General features: G+C 39.0%; 1 long non-coding RNA gene across 1 annotated transcript; it reads left to right on the top strand.

Annotated features, from left to right (window-relative positions):
* The first annotated feature begins 9 nt into the window (after positions 1 to 9).
* Positions 10 to 22,118, top strand: LOC137840253 (uncharacterized). Its single transcript, XR_011086780.1, has 4 exons — positions 10 to 165; positions 9,999 to 10,063; positions 20,522 to 20,603; positions 21,989 to 22,118. It is a non-coding gene; the product is annotated as an uncharacterized lncRNA (long non-coding RNA).
* Positions 22,119 to 27,723: the final 5,605 nt, after the last annotated feature.

Genomic DNA, 27,723 nt, shown 5'->3' with positions numbered 1-27,723 from the left:
ACGAGCACGTTCTCCCCCGTCTCTTCCCAGGTCACGCGCGCACAGGTGTCAGTTTGCTCGTTGACAGACACTTCCTCATTCCTCATTCAAAAATATCTGCACCCCAAGGAAAGCGACGCTAAGATCAGAGACGCAGGGAAACACAAAATAACCCACGGACTACTGGTGAGCGCTCAATCTAATTAACACTACTGCGCGTCCGCGCCGCCACTCACAGTGATTGCAAACAAAAAATATCTGAATTATTATGTTGTGATTATGAAATATTTTGTTCTACACGAAGTCTTTCACTTAATGCATGCAGTGCGAATTGGTACAAAAAGCATTTATTATTTCATGTGTTGAAGGTTTATCACCTGATGAAAAAACTGTGTAACCACGTGTTCGAGTCAATCCCTTCTTTTCAAGTTTACAAAGCAGTTAAAATGTGCTTGTCAATTACACTGAATTTAAAAAGTCTGCAGACCCCTGTTCAAACTTTCATTATTACAAAAATACTCAGACCATTTAAAACAAGCACTCATGCCACTGACAACAAACTAGACAGCTCATTTTTTTGTCATTTTGCAGAAGTGTGTTGACATTATTTGGCTGCAATGAAAGCTGCAAGATTTATATCTTGATTTATATGGCAATGATCACTTTTACCAGATACTTTTGTCAGATTTTAGTTTATTTTGAACATCCATCAAATCTATCAATAGTTTATGAAGGACGATGAAATCTGGTTTTTCAGGAATTGCAGGTGGTCCAGTAGTGGTATTTAAAATGTCTTGATGTTGTTTCATTTCAATTCTGTGCTGCACAATCCACTACAATATGTAAATGCATATGTGGAAGTGTGCTGACGTCTGTGCTGCGTTTTCTCCTGGAAACCGGTCATTTGTGATGTTCTTGTTCAGGAGTATCCTTTAACCAACTACTCCCAGCTGGAGCATTACAAATTAGCTTCCCTGCCAGTTCTATGTCATTAATACAGGGTCTAACTGGGCCAAATGGAATTAGTGTCTCAGATAATACCCTGAAGTCACTTTTCCCATGTTACTGATGTCACTGAGCTATCTGCATTCACGTTGGCACTCACAACCGCTGCCAAGACAAATGTTAGACTCGGGCCTCGCTCCCTTGAAACCAGTCCGTTGTGAGTTTATAGTCTTTGAAAATCCCTGGCCTTCTTGCCCGGTGGTTCCTTAAGGGCTCTGGGAAATGTTTGGTTCCCAGACAGAAAAGAGTGAAAAGCGTCAAGCCTGAGACAGGTTTTCTAGGATTGTTGGAAGCCTTTCTAAAAGTTTCTCTCAAGAGTTGAAATATCAGCTTCTCTTTCTAAGAGTGACCCGTATGTTCATCGAAAGTACAAGTCTGGCTTGATATCAGTGATGAATGTATATCATGTTTATGTAAGTCTTTGTATTTGGAATCAGCAACATTCATCCAAAAAGAATGTTTCTCTAGCTGTATCTGGACTTTATTTGACATGCACTGTTTTTTGTTAAGGGAGCCAATCATTATGTTATCGTGGTATAACACGCAAACCAATGGAGGTTCTTTTTTTCCCCCATTCTACAACTCATAGTCACTAATTATGATAGTGGCTGGGTGACTGGATTTGCAAGTGTAGTTATATTTAAAATCAAGTTCAGACAGTCTGTGGGGAGAAGACAGAACAACATTTTTGCTCTGGTCCCTCCAAGAAAAATGACCGTAAATTATATTTTGGGAGTGGTGGTTGGATTTGACGTCTGAGTTAACCAACGTAGTCGCTTTTTGCGGCATTGTCTTTTTGGAAGGAACGTGAGCAGTAAGGGCAGATGAGAGCGCTGACACAAGTGTGAATCTTGATAGGTCTGCTGACGCACGTTAACTTCATAGGAACTAATGGAAGCTGCGTCAGCCAGGTGGTTACTGCGAAACCAATGACCCGTGTCTCAATGAGAACCAGAGGGCTTCATGATACTGCTATCACAGTGAAGGGGTCCATCCAGACCATGTTTTTGGACTGTGCAAACAAGATGAAGTCCTTGGGGATCGCTACATAAAGAATCCATTCCTTGGACCACTATGCTCCCAAGATCCAATGCCTATTTGCATCTCACAATTTTTCACAATGACAGGCAGGAAGACAAGCAAATTTATTGATCAGACAGCCCATACCTGTGAGTTTCACAACAGACAATAAATCCAGCCGCGAGACGGACTGTTGGATGAACATTCACAGAGAGAAACATGGACAGTGGGAAGAGGACCAAAAAAACGGATATTTGAAAATCCCTCAATTCTAATGATGTATGACTGACACCAAGTGGAAAGAGGTTAAATGCAGAGCATCTGTTTCGATAAACGTGTTGAAAGTTGAATTCTGTTAGTGGATAATTACGAAAGAAATCTGCAAGTAGGAACTGAAAAAAAAAAACAATTGCTCACACACTTGATAAAGGTTTTGTTTTTTAGACATTGGAGTGCAAAATCCATCAACTTTATTCTAAATACCAAATTCACTGCATTATCATGTTTCTTTTCCCGTCCCGCCCAAAACACATTCCAGTTTCTTTTAAAATCTATTTAATATACCAAAGACCCATGTCAAAGTGAGTTGAGAAATGTCATGCGGCCAAAAGTAGTGCTTTGAAATGATCTTGTGGCAATATGGTGCTTACTATGTGAGTCGAGGAGTTTCTTTTATACATGAGTAGTGCTTTGCTACTGTCTTATGGGTGTGTGGTTTTTGGCTATTCACGCCAGGTCTTGGTGATTATTTATCGCAAACAGTTAGGGAACATCGTAAATAAACTGCACATGACTCAGCAATGTGTCTAAAATTGAAACACTCTTCAGCTTGATTTGACAGTATGAGGCTACTTTAATTGAGTCACTATCATAACAGTGAGTGTCACATGTCACCCATGCCAGGAACAGCCATGCATTAGGATTGAGGGATTCAACTATGGTCACAGTTCCAAAATATCACCCTCTTAAAATAAGGGCGTGGGTCATATTTTGACGAATAAATAATTTGTTGCTGTAAACATCTCAGGATCCAGGCGACCTCTGCATAGTTAAACAGATCGTTCAGGGGACAAATGAGGGAATAGCCTTGAAACGTACGCACTTGTGCTTTTCCCGACACGTGGCGAAAACAGTTTTGATCACGTGTTGGATCACCAACGCACTTAGATCTCTCGTGTTGTTTTATTCCCTTTTAATTTTTCAACATCTCTGATTTTATTTTTCAAGATGGATCAGTGTCCTCATACTTTGACTTACAATTGAGCCATAGCCCATCCCCATAAAAGAAACACATTTCATATTCAGCATTAGGGGCCCCACTGTTTTGGTGTCTTCGGTCACAGAGCGTCCTGGCACGCTTTGGGATTGATGAGTTTCTGGGATGATTATGTAACGCAGGAATTTAGCCAGTAAACAATAAAGTGCGACTGTGCTCCATAAATATAACATATAGCTTTGTTTCCACCAAAGTCATTTTTCACGCTGCAGTACATTAAGTCACGCGTCTTCAAACTTGTTCAGCTTGAGATACAGATTCCCTCTGGAAACACCAAACAGAATAAAGTTAAGCTCGAACGAACGCCCCCCCCCAACCAATTTTTAACTAGAAAACTGTTACAGATGTCTGTGTGGTCGTCTCATAGAGATTGCTACTAAGTATTAAATCAGAAATGGATTCACCCAAGAAGGAAAATTATTTCCAAATGTAAATCTCAACTTGAATCAGGGTTTCAGTGAATAATGTCACAGGACAGTGGGAACTTTTCCTGGATCAGACCAGGTTAAAATGTGAAGCAGGACACCTGGAAGTTGTAGCTTTCAGTTCATGATACATAACAAAAGGAATTATTTTTGCATTTCCGGAATTGTCAGCTATTAAGACTGAAACCTGGCAACCATGTCAAAGTGGAAAAGGTGAACTCCCCCCAGTGCTGCCTGCGTGAGTGTCGATATATTCCATGTCAGCATGTAACTTGTTTCGACCCCATCCTTTGGCTTCATCACAGCCATACACAAGTTTAGTCGAGCATCCAAGTTTAAAAGAAGCTTCACAGCTTACGATGTTGGAAACTACCTGTACATTTTTCCAGACACATTAATGAGCCACATAGTGTGCGTCGACAGTGAAGTACGATGCATGAATCAACGCCATTAATAACGCTTACATTTGCTTTTTGTTTGTCTTTATGGTGGCCAACAGACTTTGGCAGCTCTCACACGTTGGCCTTGCTAAGTTGTGCTAGGGAGGGAGGCGCGGAGTCACATCAGTAGTTTGTGTATGTTTGCTTGAGAAATTTTATCACAAGTTCCAGAAGCAGATTCTAACTCGAAACATAGCGACGCTTTGAAATTATGATGTGTGAAATCAATACATCATATTTTGATAGTTGAGTGCGCAGATACTAAGCCCGTGTTGACATTCTGGGAACAGGGAGAAACTCTTTAGTAACTTTTGTTTTTCTCTCTCTCCATTTCTGAATGCGTGGAATAAGACAAGCATCTCTTCATGTGCAACTCGCCATCTCTTCCAGAGGCCAGACCACAAGATGTTGAATAATCTTGTGTCGTATCTGACATTTCAGGAAACTGATGCCAGAGACAAATTGGATGTCCATAAAACCACGATTCATCCATTTCAGGAAAATATTGCAAATACTTGCACGTGGCCGTGCACTCCAACTGGCTGTTAAGATAAGATGATCTGTCTTAAGTTGTTGTGTAAAAAGGGACCATTACAGCAATGTGCCTGACAGCAGTGGAAATTCCCAAACTAAGACGTGTTGAAGTTTGTTCCCACTGGGGAGGGACTTGGTGTTTTTATGTAACAAGGTGATTTCAAGGCTCCCCTGCATCACGGCGGGCCGCAAACCTCAAGGTCTGCAGCATCTCGTCCCTTGGAGCTTTTAGAGTAACAAGACTGGTGGAAATTCAGCGCTTTGGGCTTGGAAAGGGGAACAGGGATGGTGCTATAAGCACACATCGCTGCCTCGTCCTAGCAAACACAGCTGCGTCTGCACCACAAGTTACAAATGACCCAGAATGGCCATCCTTGAAACTGTGTTAAACAAGCTTTTACGTGAAGACCCTCAAATGTAAAGTCTCCTCTTTTGTCAGCTTGTTTTGAGTTTATTGCTATATCTTTAAAACTCTTGTAAACATACCATTCACTCAAAGCAGCGTCTGTGTCATCTCGTAAAAGTAGACTTTTGAGTTTTTATTAAGAGCATTGAGGCCATCTTGTCCCGTAAATTGCATAATAAAGCTTACTCAACAATTACTTGATTGTACTTCACGGCTTAGCTCCCCGGTGGGAGAATACTATTTGAAACATGTTATTGTAATTTTGTTTGTCTAATCCACATTTTTTTGTTTTACACTTTATGGGACTGTCTCAGAATTTGTGGCAAAGGGAAGCACAAGTTGCATACCTGCCAGCAATATGGTCTTTTGCCTTTTAGTCCAAACTATCCTGAAGGAGTTTTTTTTTTTAATGACCAAAAACTGAAGTGTTTCTGCAGTCGGATGACACCAGCGAGTCCACTTCCGAATGGCTTTGGAGTCACCTAGACTTGAATCCAATTGAAATGCTGTGACAAAATGTCGTTCGAGCTTAGAAAGCCTCTAATGTGACAATTATGTGAGCCAAAATATCTTCACAAAGATGAAAACTAGTCATAGGCCGTAGCGGTAGTTTTTTTTTTTTTAAATAAATGAAATTATCAATAAAAAACTGCATTTTGTGGTATCTGTGTCTAATATTCATATTTGTTTGATGAACTTAAACCATGGGTTCAAAATGACAAACAAAATAGATAAATAAGCAAATGGCAAAAAATACTTGTTTTCGTGACACGTAACGTAATTTAGTTGAATGATTCATATTAAAGGATTCATTCTTTGTAAAGTTTCACTGAGTGCAAGGCAAGGGGCAGCTCTTTGCATGGCTATATTTAGTTTGAAGAAATTTCCAGTCATGAATACATAACACAAAGAAGACTGCTGTCTGTCTCCACCACTTGAGAGGCTAGTAAAAACATTTGGACACTGGACTTCATAGGCCAGACTTTTTTTTTTTTTTTTTTAAAAGAGTAGTAAGCTCCCTCTCAGCCCAACTAAACTGAACTGACTTGTATATTAAAGGATGAATATGGATGACCCCTGGAAAGGCAAACTTCCTTGGCTGTCGTAGGATCATATGAAAGGATAAGCCCGTCACTATCTTTCAAAAGCCATTTGTGTGATCTGCCAATCATGCCTGGACAAAAGAATCAGGGATTCCCTTTTGACTGGGGACACTGAAATTACTTACAACTAAGGATAGAGGTCGTTTTGTGAGCTGCCAATATCGTTGAAGATGTTCCCATTCAAAGTTTACGGCCTCTTCTTTCCGCTTCTCACATCAGGGGTCACCACAATGAGTCGTGTTTTTAACTTGCATGATTTATATGGCTCAGTTTTTATGCTGACTTCTCTTCCTGATGAAACCCTCATATTTATTTGGGCTTGGAAAAAGCACTAGACATCCAACGTGACGCTTAAAAATGGTACAAAAAGAAACAGCCTGCCTCTGTTTTTCATTTAACTGACAGTTACCATTCACGTTTTTAATTTGTGGTGCCAGAGGGTTTAAGAGATTACAAAGTCACCATATAGGCAGGAAAGAAAGACATCAAGATGATCGTAATGTTTAAACACCTTATCGTAGCACTTGACAAGAACATTTGCTACGATGACACCAGGAGAAACCTTTGGTAAGAATCTGAACTTAGTTCAATTCCCTCACACTTTATTCCTGAACATTAGTGTATGAATAAAGCACGGATATTCAGTAGCAGTTTTCAATTCGTGTTTCCACAATGTTTTTTTTTTTTTTTTCTCTATTCACATGTCGTTCAAGAAAAGGATCATAAATTCAACAAGATGATTAAGTTTGACGTTCACAATTTAGGATTCAATTACCTTTGATTTAATGATGTCAGTGTTCCCTAACTGTGTCCAAAGTCTTTCCCGGCAAAACCTTTCCACACCGACCCAATCAGCAAGACTCGTGCATAGACGGGAACCTTTGAAGATTACACAATATTTATTCATGGCCAGACTTCTAAGGGACTCCACAATGTTTGGCTGCCTCTGTGTTGAAACTCTCTGAATGATGCAGAAAATGGAACTAATGTGAGGACTTCGCATTAATTTGTGTGAAACAATGTTAACTGAGAGCAAATGTTGAGCTTTGTGTGTCCACCACTGTGCTCTTTGAGCTCGCCAGATCAATAGAATACCGACGCAGCGGAAATCTGGGAAAGAAACCAACACCACCACAACAACAACAAAGCTTAAGCATAACATGTATCATGTTCTGTTTAAGAAGCCTATTAATTGTATGGGGTGATCAAGAAAGAAGTGAGCTCAATCAGAATGTTCCATACTGCCATCCGAGTAAGCCTTATTTGGGCAGGATGTCAGTACATTGTTAATTGACTTAATTTGCTTAAAAAGTAGTACAATTTAAGTCTACGATTTGACAGTTCTACACCTGCTAATTCCCCGTTAACCATAACACACACACTGTATCAAATACCATATGCTTAATAGGTTTGGATGAGGATTGGGGGCTGCTGATTGCAAGATACATTCTGATTTAGTTAAAATAAACGAGTGGAATGGCTTTGTTAGCACTGGCAGCGCTAGAGGGTGGCCACGGGGGCACTGGCCTCTTCTAAAATATGTTTGGACTCCTCAAGTGCCAGGCCAGATAATTGACTTGTGGGTATTTCCCGATTATTACGAGAATTTCTTTCCCCGCTTTTTTTAAAGATCTTAAACACAATCAATATTAGAAACTCTGCTTCTAGTACGTGTAACCCAGTTGACGTCTTTTATAAGTTTGAGTTGCATCGCAAAATAAATGCTGTTGTGACGTGATGAATGGTGAAAACCGGTGTGAACTTCTGCTATCAAGATAATTGAAGAGTGCATAGACTCTACACAGAAAGGCCCTCACAGACATTGATTTGAACTTGGATTTTTTTGGGAGTATTGTGACTTTAGTGCTAACCACTGAACTGCCGCTATTTTTTAATTATTAAAAAAAAAAAAAAAACGTTTTTATTTAAGTGCCAGTGGGGTTTTTTAACTGCCTGGCTCCATTGCTCATCATAAACGATCAATGTTAAAATAGCGCTGTAATTTTTAATCGCTGTTATGGAAAATTCTGCATTCCCAAGGGGCAAGATCCAGAGGAAAATCTGTTAATATTTAACCCCTCATCTGTCTGGGAGCTGACAGTGTAACTGAGTCATTTTCACACATCATTTGTACTCATCTCAGTCCTATTAGTGCTTATCTCAAGTAGGTTGTGTCTGAGTCACATACGTACGTTGTATAATAACCCATTCAATCTGTACAGTATGTGCCGGATTGGTATGCTTTCTATGCTGTCAGTGAAATGTAAACTTGGGAAGACCTACACCATCTGCGGTGGCGAGACCTTCCAATCCTGATAGTGAACCTCTTAGCTCGATGGGATTATATAATGTTATATAACCGATTAAAACGTTATTCCACTAATTGGGTACAGGCCCGATGCTGGTGGCTCAAAGGGGAAGAGAACGCGTCTCTATTTTGCTAAGATGATTGCTATCTTGGTTGAGTGTAGATTGTACCCACTGTTGTGAAATCAGTTTGATTTGTTACTGTGTTTTGATAAGATAGCTGTGATTAACGTGGGAAAACAAACGGATTTGAAATGCTTTCATACTCGACACGCATTTGCCAGGAAGTTGATAAAATAAGTGAATGCAGACCCAGTTTGATGTTGAGCCCCTTTATCCCCTTTCTGATCGGGACTCATCACTCATGAAATGTTCCTCACTCTCAAAAGCTGTGGAAGTGAGAAACCTGTTGCAAAATCTAGCATGTTTTTATTATGCTTACACGTGTTTACAGGCTTTTTTGTGTTACAGAAATATATATGCATATGAAGAAATATATCATACCTGGGTTGTCATGGGACTTTCCACGCCACAACGAAAGTGACTCACAATTTTGCCGGATAACCACTGATGCGATCAAAGTCTCTTAAGTTGTTAAATTGTTGGGGAGAGAGCACTCATGCCAAACACCAAAGTGCGTCACGGGGCGCTGTTTTTATAGCCAAACCCCCCAAAACGTCAAGAAACCTGAAACTGTTTAATACTACAGGCTGTGTGTATATGTCCACAAGTGAGTACTTGATAGTTCTTAACTTTTCACATGTTTTTAGTAGTTATCCTCAAACATACACAATGTTTTTAGAAACAAATCTCTGAATTTATTCTCAAGGGTCCTCGACTGGTAATGATCGGTTTTTGGCAACCTGCCTGGCACATTATCAGCGACCCCACTCTCGTATATATTATCCCAAAATAAAAGAGCAGACTCAAATTGGCGAGGAAGTCAATCTAAGTGGCTTTATCTGCCTAACTGACATATGAAACTGAGGATTCTGTTATTTGAAGCTTCACTGCAGCAAGGCAATGAAATGCTCATGTAAATGAAAAGTTAGAGCTATTCGGCTTTCAGATGAAATTTCCGGATTAACCTCAATCACAACATGACCTTCTTGTTGAACTCAAAATGACCTCTACTTGCACTTGCACCTGGTTTTATACTGCCCTATACGACAATTTGAATAGGCCTAATATATTTTTTTGCTGACTTGGAATGAGTTGCCTAATTCCTGGTATATGTGACCAGGTCGGTGCTGTGAAGGCATTCGAGGCAAAACTGTCATTTTACATATAAAACTAATTAAAATAGCACATTCCCTAGAAAGAGCCAGAGACACTTAAGCCTAGTACTATGACCTAAATTTAAAACAGGGATGCCCGGAAAAAGTTAATGACTTTTCCCTGCGTCACACTGTTTCTTTATCCCTATTTATTACTTGCTCCCAAATGCCTCCATGCCTTGGCCTTACCATATCTGACCTCCATCTCTGCTTTCCTTCCCGGAAGGTGCGGTCATCTGACGCTGGTTTGTTTCTCTACCCAACACCAAACTGCGAACTTTGATGTCAGAGGTACCAGAGTTTTTGAGTCCTATTTTTACATTGAAAAACAAAGCGCAGGTCATAGTGAAAAAGAATGGAAAACTCCTCTCCTCTGGTTCTTGCAGTCTTTGGGCGCCCTCTGCTGATGCAAGTAGTTCTTGCATGAAAGCACTTAGGAAAAAAAATACATGAAAAAGAAGAGGGTTAAAGAGAGATGTTTGCATGGACAAAATGATGACCCAGTCATTTTTATGAGCCTGTTTTTGTCCTAACACAGCCCCCAACTCCCAGACGGATTTGTTACTTGCTTTGCTGGGTGCCATAAGAACGTTATGGTCATTTTTGACATGACTAAGTCTGTACACCTCAGTGCCAGCCGGGTTGGGTAAACCACTAGGAGGAACTGGGTCAGCAGGCCAGACAGACAGATGTGAAGATTGGAATTTAGCACAACACTCCAAGACAGACCGGGTTGAACACAATATTCCAAAACGACAGACAAAATGGAGATTGTTTTGTGACCACAAAAACTTCTCCACTCTGCTTAAAATAACAATACTGTGTCTTCAATTTAGAACTACATGGAAAAAAAAATACAAAATAGGGGCATACCAACGCTTTTTTTTTGTGCAAAATATGAGCAATTTGAAAAATGACCAGTTAGTAATGGATAAATGTCTTCATGGTCACCTTTCATTCTATTCACATATGGCTGAGTTTCCCATTAGCCTTATCATTTATCAAGAAGCTACAAAATTCAATTGACCTCATTCCACCAATAGGGGGAGTTGCGGCTTCATGAACTCCAAGCATTTCTTCAATGCAGGCCATCCTCCTCAAGTTATTACTCGAAGGTGACATTCCTGTTTGTGCACGGTGCAGCAAGGGATAATGTCAGCTCACAGCAAGCACAGGTGATATCACAATGTGGGAATGATCCTCAGAAAAGGTGTGAGATTGTGGATAAACTGAGTGTGATGTTCGGAAAGGTACGCTATCTCTGAGAACTGTGAAGGATCGCGTTTGTCAATCTTTTGATGTTCTGTATCTTCGATGCGAAGGGTTGTTATGCATATATATGAACACAAGCACACAATCACTGAGCTAATGGTGCAATTAATTTGGCTGTGATTTGATGGGTTCCCAAGGCAATTAAGTCATTTCCAAGCCCAGCCTACAGCTAGAATTTTAATGCAACCTACACCTTCCTCATTATTGTACAACTTTATGTAAGCGGTACTTGGTGCACTGGGCCCTCTGATTCCCTCGGCTTCACAGATATCCTCAGATATAGTCAGAGAGTCTTTCGGACACACTGCTTCATATGTCTGTTTGGTGCATAGGAGATGATGATGATTATAAAAGTGAAGCAAAATGTGACTTTCCCCAGGAAACTGCTAGTTATTATACGGGAGGAAGAGAAAACTCATTTAAATCGAAGCACTTGGATGTCAGGGGCAATCCAAAATCCACAAGTTTTAATTCAAGCCTCCATCTATGTTGCTCCAAATTGCATCCAGCAATGCTTGATTGCTGCCGGATTGTGTCTCCTTAAAAGCACACTGAGGGAGCAGTCTCCCTGCACCGATGCTCATACTGTTGATACCTCGGGCTATAACGTATGTAAATTGCATGCTTAGTTGAGGAAAACGAAACAGCTAGGGATTACAATTTAACTAGGAAATGTTTTCTGTGGTCAAAGATCAGTGCGATTGAATTAAAAGAAATTAGAATCCATTTGCCTTGCAGTGATCTGGATTCGACGAGAGGTCCATTGGTGAAGCTTCTTCATTTAGCAGTGAAGTGGCAACTCAGTGGTCTCATTCAACTCCAGCACTAATTAGAAGCGGGAAATAAGATTACAAGGGAAATTCAATCAGAAAATGTACATGGAGCTGAAAAGATTAGTGTAGCTATTGATTGGGGAAACAGCAACCTATTAATGCTTTGGAAAATGACTTTGAATTTGGCCCTTTATAAGAGCTATTGGATATTGTCAGATAAAACTCCCATTTTTGGCTCACGATGTTTATCAGAATAATCTATCATCTATTCATCAATCCGTCCGTCCCTATGACATTTCTGCTCAGGAATGGTTGACGTACATGTAGTTTAGCGAATTCCCCACTAGACGACGCAAGTGTATCTGCATGAGAATGACTGGACTTGAAAATCCCCTGTAGGTTACCTTGAGGCAGGACTTGCCAGTGCACCGTGTCACACTGAGAGCTGACAGAATACCATCGCTGAGTTCATTATGAAGCTAAATGTCATCAATATGATAAGACCAAAGACTGCATGCTTGAATGTCTCTTTATCCAATTTAGCTAAAACCATTTATGGTGTTATTCTTTCCTGTACAATCGATTGGAGACACAATAGTGATAAAGTGCTCAGAGAGGGAGACCTTTTAGTAACTGTGTGGCCAGTGGCTGATTAACCTTTGCTTTAGTTTTGGGATAATATATTCAACAATGTTGTAGCTCATTTCAAACGCTTCAACTGACATTTTCTCACAATGGAGACAATTTGCCTAACATATTTTCCTTCTTTTAGACTTTGTGCACCTTTTTGAACTTGGTATCTAGCCAACCGTGCCTTGACATAAGAGTTTAATTGGTTCATCCATCCCAATTGAAGTTAATGTAACGGCTGTTAATTCGTTCCAGGCTCTGCGTAAAATAAACAACAGTTTTGTAATATGTTTTATGAGGAAAATAGCAACACTATACACCATAAACGCATTCACTGACAGAGTTGAATATAATTAAATATAATATGATATAATTAAAACTAATGAAATAATTTAAACGGCACATTTCTCCTTCAATGTACACTGTGCTGCTCATTGCACTATTGTCTGACTACATGTGTTGCTCTACCAGTTGTATTCAATTATCCATTTTAATAAAAAAAAATCTATTTAAGGGTAAAAAAGTCAAGCAGTTTTTCTATTAAAAAGGCCAACTCAGCATCTCTGTCGTCAAGACAACACCGCATCCAAAGAAGGATGAGTCCTCTTGCTGTCACCCTTGATTTAGTCTGGATTAGGACAGAAATTTGAAAAAATGAAAGACAGGCATAAAGGTGAATGTGGACATACCATTTTTTACAAATTTAAAACAAATTATCTGTCATCCCGCATATGAGCTGCATGGACCCCGATATCCATCATACTTTGATGTAATGGGATTTCCTGGGTGAGCAGCACTCCTTCCTTGAATGGCACGCTGGGCCGCAGGTCAGAACCTCGTCCCCCGCCTCCCACTGCCGCGCACACGTCAGCTTTGTTTGGGTGATTGATAGGTCATAAAAAGACACCAAATGCCAAGATGACTGCCAAATAGATTACTTGGCACTGCTTAATTCTAGCAAATAAAGGAGGGAAACTTATGAATTTTAAATCTCTTCCCTAATATTTACTAGATTACATTACAGTTGATTATACTTATGTTACATGAGCATCATTTAGACTTGAGAACTATATGTGACCGCCAGGGGGAGACACAGTACATTAAATTCATCCATCCAACACCAGCAACCTTGTACAAGAATGATTAAAATTGAATCGCAATCAGATGATATTTTCTTATAATATGTGATGATCAGGTAAATCATCTTAAATACAACAAAAGTTAAATATTCAAAATTAAACATAATTAAAAGTAATCAAAATATAGTATCTAGTATGAACATAAATATTTTTACATGAGCAGTGTAAACTTACTTCACTTGACTTTTGAATGAAAAATTCTGACCATGTTGCTCTTTTCTTTGTGCTTTAGAACTGCTCATAATGTGATTACAACGTTACAGAGCGAGAGCTGTCTTTTCTTAGAACTTCTTTCTGAGTCTGCCCTGTCAATCTCCTACAGCCAGACAGCAACCAAGTCCAAGTGTGACCCTCACTCACATAAATAATTTATACTTTGCCCGGAATTACAATTGCCATGTCACCATCTGCACCGGGATGTATTCTGAGATGGTAAAAGACAGAAATAGAATAAACCCATGATGAGATTTTTTTTTTTTTTTTTTTCAAGATGAGAATATTTCCTTCGTCCAAACGAGCTCGGCTCCATTTTGTCTCAATAGATTGGATTAACACAGATCGCAAATCTCCGCTTGAACATTGCACACTATCCGAGATTGAAGCCACTGCCTTTGGAGTTGCATTTAAAAATGAGGGGGGAACGTCAAACAAAGCAGCAAAAATTGGTCATATAGGCCGGGTAAGCGCTTGATTTAGTGAGGCGATAAAGAGCAGAGGGGGGGGTCATTTATCATGGAGGCTGGTTCACCAGGAGAGGCCCTGCCACAGTCCCCAGCAAGCCTGGGAGCCGTTTGGAGGTAGAGAACCTCGAGTTGCCCCTGAAGCCTCTTTTGTTCCGATGTCTTTTCCAGATGGATACATTTGAGCCTTCCACGGGTGACAAGCGCTTTGTCTTTGCCGCTCTCAAACTCAATCTTTAGAGTGGTACCGAGGGATGGATTATGTTAGTAGCAAAGCAGAGACGCAGACTTAGCGAAGCTTACGGCTACACGACCAGATGAGAGGGACAGAAAGGCTGGGAACAGGCAATAGTGTCAACTTTTGCCCTGGGCAGATTTCCTAACATGTTTCAGTATCAGATATTTTGGCAGTCCAATGTATTCTTTGCAAAGACTAAAATGACAACAAAAGCAGCCGGCTCTTGGGTAAAATTAACCACTTCTTCCCCCGTGTATAGTACATGTCAGGGATATGTGACGGGGGTATTTTACACTCCCAGGACACTTCATTAAGTACACTGGCACAGTCTAACGAGTGAATACAGGGGCTGTATCACAAATTTTGCTTTTACAAATACTAAATGAAATAAAAATGATGGTGCGGTACAGGGGCTGGCGATTCGCTTTGGAAATGGAAAGCTACTTTTTGGTTAGTGATTAATGCAATGTACGACTTGTTTTCAACACACGGATGATAGTATTGCTCTCTATAATAAAACAATTATTTACAAATTACAAATGGAAGCATAATGTTCACTCTAAATCTTCGCAAGTGTTTACGTTTCCAAATGATTATTTCTTCGACATTCCAAGAAAATCAAGTCCCATGATCACTGGTGAGCCTTTTTCTCCCCTCATTTTCCCTTTTAAATTGGTGACCTTTATTGTGGTGGTTCACACGCTAGACCAGTGAGGGCAGCATGGGTTCAAGACAGATTCAAAGTGGATGTAGAAAATATTCATTACCTTGTCTGATGAAGACAAAAATTATAAACAACAAAACACCATTTATTTTTATTCTTATACAAATAATATTGTACCGTATTTTCCGGACTATAAGTCGCTCCGGAGTATAAGTCGCACCAGCCATAAAATGCCCCAAAAAGTGAAAAAAAACATATATAAGTCGCTCCGGAGTATAAGTCGCATTTTGGGGGCAATTTATTCGACAAAATCCCACACCAAAAACAGTCATGAACGAGCAACAACAGGCTAAACGATAGCAACAACAGGCTAAACGATAGGTATGCTAACGTGACAAACACAAACAAAGAGCTGAGAACGGGCCTGACGTAACATATAGAGTGATTAAGGACAACTATTACATGAATAACATGTTTATAAAACCATCAGTGTCACTCCAATTCATTAAATAGCAACAACAGGCTAAACGATAGGTATGCTAACGTGACAAACTCAAACAAAGAGCTGAGAACGGGCCTGACGTAACATATAGAGTGATTAAGGACAACTATTACATGAATAACATGTTTATAAAACCATCGGTGTCACTCCAATTCATTAAATAGCAACAACAGGCTAAACGATAGGTATGCTAACATGACAAACACAAACAAAGAGCTGAGAACGGGCCTGACGTAACATATAGAGTGATTAAGGACAACTATTACATGAATAACATGTTTATAAAACCATCAGTGTCACTCCAATTCATTAAATCCATCGATCGTTCTTTGTCAACAATGGGTGCGCACGGCTGAGGGCGCTTGCGCTTCAAAATATTCCACAGGCTCATATAACGATAGATAAACTATATTTTAAATAACTATAATACAAGCCAATAATATTATCAAACCATCCGTGCACTTTAATTCCATTAAATCCATCGATCAAATTCCTCGTCCTTTGTCAACATCGCCGCGCGTGCGCCCTGACGTCAGCCTCGTCTTTATTCCACAGATCTACTATATAACTATATTGTAGCGTTAACAAAGTACAAGGATAGACGTAGGTTTGGTAAACGGCTCTTTATTAAACAAAACAAACTTCCAAGCGTGTGGCGGCGTGGACTTCCAGACAGACCGGGCGTGCGTAATGGCCATGTCCGAGCCCCACGCACCGTTCGCGGACAGCCACTCGGCCGAGCGTCGGCCCCCGACTCAGTAGAGACCGGGCGTGCGTAAAAGCCATAATAGTTTTTCAAACCTTCTATGTCACTCCAAATCCTTAATTCCTTCAAACTCGTTGTCCTCCGTGTCACTTAGAAATGGTCACCGCTAATGATGGTAGTCCTTGTGTGGGCACGTTTGTATGTAAACAACCGGCGCGCCGCGCTACTGACGTCACTTGAAATAGTAATCCATTGGTACATCACGGTTCTCCAAACTTTCTTTCTGCTGCTCGATTACTGTTTTCAGCTGCATATTTTACAACTTGAAGTTTGTAACCTGCAAAATATGAGTTTCTTTTTGGTGCCATTTTTCTTAAGCCCACCCAGTTGATGAGTCACGGCCAACGGTAAAATTTAGAGCGCCCTCATCCAGTTTCGTCTGAAAATATAATTTTTTTTGGTTGTTTTATCAAAGTCAAAGTCTGCTTTATCGTCGATATATTTTTTTATATACTAAGACACACAAAGAGATTGAAATTACATTTCCACTATCCCTCGGTGAGATAGTACACATATGCATACAAGCATCACAAAAAAAACCCAAGAAGGCACTAACAATGAATAAATAAGAGTATTGAATAAATGATAAATAAACAAATAATAATAAATAATAATAATAAATATAAGAGGAGCAAAAATGGAGCAAGTGTACATACAGCAGACAGTGGACTTGGATATGGTGCTTTAAAGTGTTAATTGCTTTATTTGACGTTTTCTCTATTTTTTATGTTTTGAATATGTTCAAGATAAAGAAATAAAAGCATGTGAAGTGATCAACTATACTAAAAATAACATGGGAAGTGGTCAACTATACTTGTAAGTGATGTCTTAATGATCAAGTAAAAATTTGTGAAAAAAAACATATATAAGTCGCTCCTGAGTATAAGTCGCCCCCCCACCCAAACTATGAAAAAAAACCGCGACTTATAGTCCGGAAATTACGGTAAGTAAAATGCACATATTTCTTGCTGAGGCAAAAGTGGTGATATTACCACACGTTCCAATTACTGCATGTCATTTCCGACTTCAGCCGTAACAAGTGAGTATGTCTTTCACCCGCGTGATTTGTTAGTTAATTGTTTTTTTCTGAGGGGGATTGTTGCACACGCAGTTTTGAGAAGTTTCTCAACAATAACCGTCAGATTGACGATGTGTTTTGAGTCGTGCGCACGACAAAAAGTTTGAAGTTGTAATGTGTATGGAAAATCTACGTTGCAACTTGCAAGTGAACGCCACGCGTTGCAGTGCACTGAAGTTTGCAATGTTTCTCTTTAGTTCAGCGTGCGCGTCTGCAACTTTAGACCAAAAATTAGCATTACAATACAGTAGTTAGTAGCTATTTGTGCAAAATTCCAAAGATTAATTGATTTACATGACCAGCATTATCAGACAATTCTCCTCAAGACCCTTCCAGCGATTTAAGTTTAATTTCCTGGTGATGAAAAGGAAAAAAAAGTGAATGATTTAAACCTAGTGAAAATATGCATGTTTTTGGACAACTTTTTAATATGTTTCAATGTATAGCATGTTTAAATTACTTTCATTCATTATTTGCAAAGTTAAATTAGAATATAAAAAGTATAAAAAAAACTTCTTAAATTGTCAAAATGGTGAGTAAGAAAGAAATATAGTGCTGCAACAAAGCATTTGCAGTTGATAAGATTAATGAAAGCATTGGAAGCACACATTTTTTTTTAGCCGTCGAGCAGGTTGGAGTAACATCAAAAGCTACCAGGCCAGCAGAGGGTCCCTAAAATCCATGTGCATTTTACAAAAAAATTGGCAGTATTACAGAAAAAAAAAGCTATTCGTATACACCAAGTTTGGGATAAGAATAAGTTATTCGTTGCCACATAACGCTAATACAGTTGAAGATGATGAGTTTTTTTCAGACATGTAGTACTTTTTGCAGGCTGATACCACTATGTGTATTCACGCAGAGTAAAGTAAATGTGCATTTACATAAACAGATATTTGTTTTCAAAATTGCCATTCGTGCAGACTTCGTCTTTTCTTTGATGTACAATTCAAAAAACAAACAAAAAAAACCTTGCGCATGACTTTAGCCTCAGTGGAAAGAAACAATTTGCTGCAAGGTAACACAGTCAGTGCTGCTGATTATCTGTGCCAGCATGATCTTTTAGTGCCTGGGACAAGAAGACGGACATTCTAACGAGCACGGATCTCATTCAGATGAGGAATCTGTGAGTTAGGCTGACGAATAACTCATTCAATTTATCTTTCTACTTCCTAGCCCCCCAAATCCAGCCCATATCCCTCAAAACAGCGCGATGCCACATTAAACTTGTCGGGCTGGATGTGACGTCATGGTAATGTGTGAGGGGAATTGGGATGATCATATAGGGCGATCTGACAAGATGGACCAAGAGGTGATAGATTTGTCATTTGTTATGAATTCTTTTTCATGGCTGGTGAGTCTCTGAGATATTGTCCCGTGAGGTATGTTGCTAGGTGACCAGGTGCTCCTCCAGAAGGTCACTGCTAAGAGTTTGGTGCCATGAAAAACACCAGCCTTGATAGTTTTTGTTCATATAAAGTGGCGTTGAACAAGTCCTCTTTTCTTAGCGAGAGGCTAATTAAAATATTTTTCTTCTGTGTTGACTTGTTTTTTTAACTTAGGTCGCCCTTGTCGGATTCTCGTGTGCACATACAGCAAATTTGAAGCATCAAAGCCTTTCATAATACGTATGTTTTGAGTACACCTGATCTTGAACTTGGAATTATTCCAAGTGGTGTCAATTAAGTAATCTGAGACTTTGGGTTGAGCAGTTTACCGCTAACACAAGTTCAAGAATGGATCAAGTGCGGGGCCCGGTATGCCGCTTTTCTTGTCGGAATTAATATAGCAATTCTTTGCAGGCCCCACTTGAGATATCTTCACATGCTGCCCATCTGTTTCAAGTGCTTTTTTTCTTGTTGTGTTAGTGGCACAGCCAACATCATAAGAGTGGGTGGAGATTCTGTGTGTCAGGATCAATAACAGTTTGAAGTTGCATCAATACATGCTCAGAATAAGAAATGAACCTTTTGACTTGCATACAATTTGCCGTTGCTTATAAAGTGTGTCCATGGCTGCGGCAGTACAAAAAGACCACTCTGAAGATTGTTAAGAATATTTTTCCTCTGTAAAGCTGTTGAATTAAAACCACTTGTTCCCAAACCTTTGTATTAGTCATATTTTAGGGATAGCAGACAGGTCCAATGAAAGTTGATGGCAACAGCGCAATGCGCTGTTTTTATAGCTATCACAACGTTTTAGTTCTTCTTCAAAAACTAACTGGTTTTGACTACAATCCTCTTGTCCTCTAACTAGTAAAGATGACTGCTTTTTATTTTAGGCAGATTTTTACGGCGCTTGTATGATAAGTGTTTTTGTCTTTTTACAATCTACAAGTCGGGTAGATTCGAACCAAATTCTTGGATTCTTTGAAAACATTAGAAAGTGGCTACATCTGTCAACTGTTGATATAATTGGAAGTTCTTGAGAACAGCAAATTATACCCTACAAATGGGTAAGTAATTCAGCTCAGGCAGCAATGCACCTTAAAAACAAATACAGTTTGGGAGATCTGTCGCTTTGTTAAACTGTATATATATATATGTATATATATATATGTATATATATATATATATAGATATATATATATATTATATATATATATATATAGGCTATGAATATGTGTATATTTGATGTGTTTATCAATATATTTCATGACAACCTGACAGATGTTTTGAATTATTATTTTTTTTTAAATTGGCTATTCCACGAAGGCTTTCCATCAAAAAGTATGCAGTATGTGGTGTAGTGGTTCATTAGCAGTCAAATGCATCCTTTATACGAGTGCCTATCCAAGGACAAATCATCTCATATGCTTGGGAATTGACTGTCAGAGTGGAGCAAAAACAAATAATATGCAAGCTTTTCACTTGAAGGCAATGATCGTAGTTAGTTTGGCCGGTGTTCCTTTAGTGATAACTGAATACCTACTTTGACAGATATTATGAAATCATGGCTTTGGCATCTTTAATCACATCTTTTCCCTCTCTTACCATTTGCGAATTAGCACCCTGTCAGCTCTCTGGGAGACCTTCGGAGGCAGGAAGAAAAACAACAAGAAAATGACTCTGCAAAGGCTTCAAGACAAGGTATGAAGGTATCCCCACTCCTTTGAGATAATGTCAAATTTATGAGACATTACAGTCAGTCCATTTAATCTTATTTGCACAAAGTACATGTTGCTCCCATCAAGCACAGTCAGGTGACGGTGAACTAGTTGCCGAAGAGCAAAGCGGCACACTCGTCTGAAAGCAATATGCACATAATATCAGAGGCAGGTTATGAATATAAAAGTGCTTGTCCTGAAGCCCAAGGCATATGTGCCGTGCTAAACCAAAGATGCAAAAGAGGAGACTGTGAATAGATGGTAACATTATAAAGAATTTCTGTAAAAAAGACGTTTTACACATGATCGTGAGGTTGAAGTACCTTTTTTATTGTCACATTAATGCCCCTTCTCTGTCAGTTGTGCTGCACTATTCTTTCCTCACACTGGGTATGTGCATTGCTTTCCAGAGGACGGGTTATGTTCCAGGAGCAATGAGATTGTCTGTTTATGCATTTATTTATTATAAGGACATGTAAGTTTTTGATGTATTACCTGGGTAGTTTTTTGTTTTTTTTTAACTTTTATTTTTTCCGGCAAACATAATTTGTTTAAAATGAATTTTGAAATTTATCAGCTCTTTTAAAATGGTCAGTTTTTGCAGATTTGTTTTATTTACATATTGACACATTACAGCATGACAACAACATTTAATCCCTCCAAAAATCAGCAAACAATTGCCCATTTCTCATTGCTTTTTCCCTCTGTTAAAAACAAAGCGTTGTAAAACAGTCACATGTTCTGCCTGCATCTCATATTTTTATTGTTAAGTGGTAATTAAACAAAAATAGTTTCTTTTTATTCATTACACATTGTATTTATTAATTGGCCACTTAACCATTCTAGTCTGTTAAATACTGAAATCTGCAACCGAAAAAAAAAAAAATAAGAAAACTATCCTGCAATAATCAAACTCGATCATGCTCAATAGTAATAATAATAATAATAATATTAATAATAATAATGACGATGATGATAATAATCTTCAATAACATCTTCAGATGTTTTTGATGAAATGTAATCATTAACATGTAATAAAACCTCTTTGTGATCCAAACACCCCGTCTGGCATTCAAAGACAGAAATTGTCAATAGGATGTTACAGTGGTTATAAAAAATTCACACCCCCCCCCTGTTCAAATGTCAAGTTTTGATGATATAAACAAATGCGACCGAGATTGATCCTTTCCAAACCTTTTCCACCATTAATATGACCTTCTTTAATGGGGGTAAGTAAAACCAAGTCAAATAACGTGGTTGCACAAGTGTGCACACGCGCTTGTAACTAGCATGTTGTTGTTCACAATGAACCAATCACATTCAAACTGTGCACACCCTCCAACATTTAAGCTTTAATACCTTCTTCAGACTGACAAAGTCATCAGATTGCAATTAAAACAATGCCACAGAAAAGCGGATCCGTGACTCTACGATGAAAAGCTGCAGACCTTACTTAGTTGACACAGTGGTGTGGTTTTACGCCGCCTAGGCAAATGTGAAAATAAATAAATAAATCTAAAAGCAAGAAAAGGAAATGACTGCTCTCTTGGCTGTACCCTTGGTCCCTTGCTCTTTGTTAAAACCATATCTCCGCCGCTCCATTGCCCCCAGCTACATTAAATCCCATTAAATTCACCTTCATTAAAGCGGTCCTCTCCACGCTGGTGCGGGCCTCTCAAGGACAGAGCAGTAATGAGGCTGGGCTGGCTGTAACCTTGAAGAGCACAGGTTTTCATTTCCAAATCAATAACTTATGCTTCAAAACTGCCAGTAGATCTTGGCTATCGTTTTCATGCGTTAATTGTCTCCCCGGCGGTAATAAGCTTTTAACTGTATGCTGCACTCTCGATATTGCATATTGCTTTTAATTTGTTTTGTTTATGTTGTCACATGGATGGGATAACTCGGGGTAGGGAGCGGGGCCTTCAAAGAGTCTCAGAAATGACTTTTGATGCAATTACAGCAACACCAAGCAGAGGGCAGTAAGCAGTAAGTAGATTTCCTCATTTCTCCTCTGAGTATTGCAAACCAGTGTCGTCATTCAACCCTAAAAGGTGGAAAATACCTTCAAAACAGGTTCATACAGCAAAATCTGGTCTTGGAACTCATTAAAAATGAAAATAGAAAGAAGAACAAACAAAAAAATTACTAACAGAAGGATTAAGGGACGAAGGGGAAAGAAAAGCCGTAGCCAATATAACAATGTGAACTCTTTTCCATTCTTGCTGTCACTCGCCGTGTTTAAGTACGATACTCCCTTTATTGCCGTTTGCAATTACCGACATTTCGTGGAACGTGTCCTGTGGTGTTGATTTCTGCTTGACATGTTCATAATGTGAAGTATTGAAAAGTGTTTATGAAATTGGGAGGACGGCAACGGCGATGACCACTGAAGCTTAATTTCTTTAATTAACTTCTCACTCAAATGAGGCTTTATTAAATTACAAAAGATCACATAGTGGGAGGAGGGCAGACATGGCCTAGTATTAAAAAACCCCATAAAAAAAGCAGTGTGGGATAATTAAATGAAATTAATAAAAACTATCCACTAGGAAAGCGGAAGCAAATGGAAACATGGAGCCATTTTCATGGTTGGCTTTCTTTCATCCCTTCTCATTAGCGTCTCAGGAAATTTAGCACTGGAAATCATGAACAGAAGAATGAGCTACAATAAGGGTAAGACGTGCAACATTTTTTTCCCCCTGCTGTTATAGTCATGTTCAGTGAAAATTAAAAAAAAAATCATTTGGATCCAATTAAGTTTTAAGCACTACAATTATTCTTCATAGCTGTGTAGCCGTTTTACGTACCGGCATTTTATAGAGTGTTGGATCCATTATGGATCATATAGTGTGGAAAAAAACCCAAGATAGTTTATCCTTGCATGACGTGACCTATCTCGTTTGCAGTCGGTAGCTAACATTTAGGGGGAGGTAGTATGTAGTAATTATAGCGCTGAACAATTTTGAAAAATAATGTGATTAGGATTCCCCAAATTTTAATTTTAAATGCAATTATTATCAGGTCCTTTTCCCATGAATTTTGTACAAACATAAACAATCTGTATCATGATGAACATTATCGGATAATCGGAAACCAAAGGCAAATGAAGCGCAAATAAAGCAATCAAATCTGTGATCAGCCGAAATGATGCAAAAATAAAATGAAAAAAATAAAATCTGCATTCTACAACAATTACATTTTGTATAACTTATACAAAAGTACTTTTAGCGCAATATTCCTTTTACTTTGAGTATGTTTGTGAATATAAAACGCTACTTTGACTTTTACACCGAGCAACATTCCGCTTGCTACTTTGATTTTTATTTATTATCGCTTGCACGGTCTAACTAGTGCTGACGGTTGACTCCATTTGACCAATCAAACCAATCAAATTGAGCCGGTATTATAAATGGAAACAAAAATGATTACATAGCGTACCTATTAGTCCCTAAATGATGTCCAGTGATTATTAAATGGCAGGTGACCAGTAATGTATTACTTGTCATGCAATTAAACACGTCTAGTTTTAGCACAGCTAATTACAACACTGATGTATTGTCATTGCTTGACCTCATTCGTTTTTATGGCTCAATCAAAATGGACATTTCCACCATGTTTACAGCTCGAGTCCCCGCACAAGTATAAATTCTCGATGTAGCCCGGCTAATATGTTCTATGCTACGTACACTGTCAAAAATGTCTATGACCTCTCTGTCTTGTTTTACTATTGCCATTAACACCTCAGACACCTGCCCTTGACATTTTGAAGAGCACAATCATTCCGTATAGTCTGTTAAGAGGTTGTAAATTTTCCATCAGGGCTATATAATTCTTCTTTCACACGCAAAGACTCAAGTGCGAAATGAGAGAATCTTGCCCTTTTGTTTGAATTTCAATTTAGTCCACCAAAAAAGGCACATTGTTGGGGAACAAAAGACAATTAAAGGGCTGTAATGCAGTAATTTGTGAAATAACACCAGTGGTACTGTGATGACTTGTAATTTAGAAAATTACCGCCACGTCCCTGATGGCCAATCAAAAGTAATGGTTGCCTGTCTTGAATACCGCGTATTCCAAATCAGTTTCCACAAGAATTTAAACCTTACCCTTTTAAAGGGAATTTGTTACTTATCTTAAGTATTTTTAAAATCAAGACTTTTCTACCCAAAATATGAAAGTAGGTTGAGTCGATAAAAAACATCAACTTCAGTATTGTGGTCACACATTGTATTTAGTTCACCCTAATAACATAATTGCCTTGATAATTTTTTTTGGGGTGTGTAATGGGGAAAATAAGAAAACACTGCAAAATGAACAAACTAGAAGAATCCGGTTTCCTTGATTTAATAATTTGCGGAGTAGCATGACTTGGATGACTGAGAAACTACACTGTCAAAGAAAAAACATGTTTTATTTATTGTTTTTTCTCGCAAGCACATTTGTATATTTTATACTATTTGGTCGATAATTAATGCATTTGTCCATGTTTTACTGAGTTTTTATACTTCTTTTTGTCTGATGCGGTCCAAATAATTCAACTTAGCAGGATTTTGTCATTGCCCGAGTTACTTTCTTACATCTACGGTCTTACAGCATAGTTATCAAACGAATAAGGAAAATACCGTACATTTTGGATGAAATCAAGTTTGTCAAAATAGAATAAAATAGTTTTCTTCAAAAAAAATGTCTTCTGAAGCGGTTAAATAATGTTCACTTTCACTTCTGACTTTTATTTGTCGAGGTTGTCACAAGATCTCTGACCGGAGTTCAAAGCTGACAATTTAGTAAGTTGATTTCATTCTTAAGGTTCTACTTCAAGTCGCCAGCGAGTGTGGCGTGGGGCCAATTCAAAGCCTCTCACTGAGCCTCTGAACTTTTCCACTTATACCCAGCATGTAGTGAAATTGCTAACACTTTTAAGTCTGTCTGTCAGTCAAACTTCATAATGCTCCGATTTCTTCCTCGACTGACAGAAGTGTCTCTTAATTAAATTATGGTGGAGGGATAACCAGAGTTGGGAATGCCAATTTGTGTCCCAGACGGTGTAAAATTTGCTTTTCCACTGCTGCCAAACAGAGCAAGTGAAAGCAGACGAGGTCCTCGGGCGAACAGCAGTCGACCGGTCCTTAAGTTTCTTTTTCTTTCAACCCCCCCTCGATGCCTCACCATCAATAGTTGTCTGTTAGACGTATCTGGTGATAAATATAGATGTTGTTTCTCAGGACAATACTACGATCAAAGTTGAAAACCGCTCTTTTGTTCAGGGTCAAATTTTGCTCTACTCGTGTTGGCGTAGCTCACTTGCAGTTTGTAGTAAAAGCATAAAACTATCTCATGTTTCTATCATAAGAATTTTAAAATGCACAGAAAAAGATAATTGGAGATTTCCTGAATTGCTCCAGACACCATGTTCATACAGTCTGATGTAAACGTGTAAATTGTGAGAAAGCCGGTGAAGGAATTGACTTGGCAAGTGCTGCATAAATGTAGTTTACCCACTGGTAACAATTTACTTTACAATGGTAAGTCTTTTTTTTTTTTTTTCCGAAGAAGAATATAGGCAATGAAAGCAGCAACGTGAGCAGCTGCAGGTAATTCCAGCTAGCTCTCAAATGACCCAGGGATTCAAAGTAAACATGGAAGGTTTCCACCATCAACAACATTTACAAATGCAGGAGAAGGAAGCTACTGGATTTGTGAAGAATGTGCAGCGGGAATGGAAAGCACACAAGCGTGAAGCCGGCAGATGTTGGAAATTAAACACATGCGGCATGCGGCTAACGGGGCTGTTGGCCTATTATTCCGAGGGCAGAGCCTGCAGTTCGAGAGGACAGCTGTTCAAGGTTAATGCTTGCAGGTTTTCATCAAGCCAAATTTATCTTAATGGGTTTTCTTCAGGGGGAACTGATGTTTAGTTTTGGTGCATTTTTGTGGCTACTTGTTTAGAACTATGTGCACATAGCTGGCTCGGCTACTTACAGGTAATTAAAAAAGGTCAAACTATCCTAGTACTAGTACTTATAATGCAAAGAAGTTTGAGCACATTGGTGACAGCTAGGGATTATTCGCTTTGCAGTACGTCAGCTAAAACCAATTTAAACCGGGAACACAGTTTTGGGTGATTTTATGCTTGTCGGCATAACGTGGAGATATATTCATTCATCCTCCGTACTGCTCATCCTCATAAGGGTCACGATGAGAGAAAAAAACAAAACTTTTTTGTCCTGGTTGCTAAATTGAAAAAAATTCAAGGGAATTCTGGCAGCTGTTTTGTTTCCAAGACGCAAATACAAGTGAATAGTGTTTTCCTTTTTAAACCGAGTCAACCTTAAGGCGACGACGCTCTGTGGCCGTTTGAAATAGATGTGTTTTTGTTTTTTAAATTTTACAGTCTGTGAGTGCCATTATACAGCTTGGTGTTTCTTTTTTGAAGAACTGATCATTCACTGTCATATTGCTAGAATGACTGCATGGATTTGAAAATAACTTGTAACCGAGTCACTCTCATCTAAGAGCACCCCGTTTTTATGTTTTATACTTGATTTCAATTTTTAATGCTGAACTATACAGGAAAAAAAAAAAGACGTGATGTTACATTTGAGATATGTTTTTAATGTCTTCTGAAGAACATATGACGTAAAGCGGTCATACCAGGTGTGCTTCAATGTTCACCCCACTCATCTGGTGGTTTGTTATTACTTCATTACGGCTGTTGCCTCCCATCAGGCTTGAGAGTGAATGTTGCCAGCTGCTTTTCTAGACTCCTAATTTCCCCACTTGTCTGTCTCACTTTTGGACTACCTCCACCTGTCTTAAAACATGTAGGGGTGGCGTGGCTCAGTGGTAGAGTGGTCGTCCCCCAATCCAGAGGTTGGGGCTTTGAGCTCTGGCCACTTGACCATGTTGAACTGTCCTTGAGCAAGGCACTGGAACCCCCATTTGCTCCTGATGGCATGTCATCAGTAGGTGAATGCAGTGTGAAGCACCTTCAACACTTCCGTTGAGGCTTATGTTGGTGGGAGTACTCTGCTGCAGACTTAGCAAACCAGTTTCGAACCATTTTAGTCCCTAGTGCAAATTTAGTTGCAAACTCATGTATT

Source organism: Syngnathus scovelli, chromosome 4, assembly GCF_024217435.2.
Source record: "Syngnathus scovelli strain Florida chromosome 4, RoL_Ssco_1.2, whole genome shotgun sequence".
NCBI lineage: Eukaryota > Metazoa > Chordata > Actinopteri > Syngnathiformes > Syngnathidae > Syngnathus > Syngnathus scovelli.
This window is presented reverse-complemented; position numbering and strand designations above follow the sequence as displayed.